Source organism: Perkinsus marinus (genome assembly GCF_000006405.1).
Source record: "Perkinsus marinus ATCC 50983 genomic scaffold scf_1104296961046, whole genome shotgun sequence".
NCBI lineage: Eukaryota > Perkinsozoa > Perkinsida > Perkinsidae > Perkinsus > Perkinsus marinus.
Window position 1 is genome coordinate 1 of NW_003205892.1, and position 945 is coordinate 945.

A 945-nucleotide genomic window follows, 5' to 3' on the forward strand; every position below is an offset into this window, starting at 1 on the left:
AATACAAAATACTCACCTGCATGTTCCCTTTCGAGGATGCTGAACAACATCGGCTTGGCCCTGTGCCGCAACGTTAGCGCATCTGACTCCAGATCAGAAGGTTGTCCGTTTGAATTGGGCCGGGGTCATATGGTAGACTACGAGTTGTAGGAAAATACAAAATACTCACCTATATGTTTCCTTTCGAGGATGCTGAACAACGTCGGCTTGGCCCTGTGCCGCAACGGTAGCGCATCTGACTCCAGATCAGAAGGTTGTCCGTTCGAATCGGGCCGGGGTCATATGGTAGACTACGAGTTGTAGGAAAATACAAAATACTCACCTGCATGATAACTAACCTGATGAGTGATGCTTTCTCTGAGAATGGCTGTAATTCGTAGTGATGAGTTATCACTAATGACCCCCACATGAAATAGCCAGTATCCCGTTTGGCTATGGACTCAACGGCCCCGTCCAGGGAGTTCACAGCCGGGTCCGGACTCATTCGCTCACGTACCTGAATGCATCAACTCAGACTCAGAATTTGAGCCACCGTCGACCTGCGTCATAGCATGCGAGCCATTGCCGAAACGCGATATCCCTGGATCAAAAGTTGGAGGTGGGAAGATGTACGAACAAGGGGAGACGCGACATGCGTATCTGAGGAGGAAAGGATCTGTATGTTAGGCGGATCACTGAAGCCTCGGGTCCTACCAAGGATCAGGATTCCGTTGCCGTTATTTTGGATAGGATCGTTCGCAGGATCTCTAGTTGAATAATTCTGATGAGAAAGCTTATCCCAGGACTCACGGGTAAATCTACAACAGCGAAAAATCTGAGATGATTCTTCAATAAACCCCGAATTGAGCAGAGGACGGCGCTGACATGACACGGACTTTCGACACAGACGAAAACTGATTCATCATGATTCATGACAGTTTATATTTCGGAATAAGAACCGACTCA

The 945-nt window shown here is 48.0% G+C and overlaps 1 non-coding gene across 1 annotated transcript; it reads left to right on the forward strand.

Moving 5' to 3' along the window:
• Positions 1 to 209: 209 nt before the first annotated feature.
• Positions 210 to 281, forward strand: Pmar_PMAR001923. The gene has a single exon. It is a non-coding gene; the product is annotated as a tRNA-Trp (tRNA).
• The last annotated feature ends 664 nt before the right edge of the window (positions 282 to 945 follow it).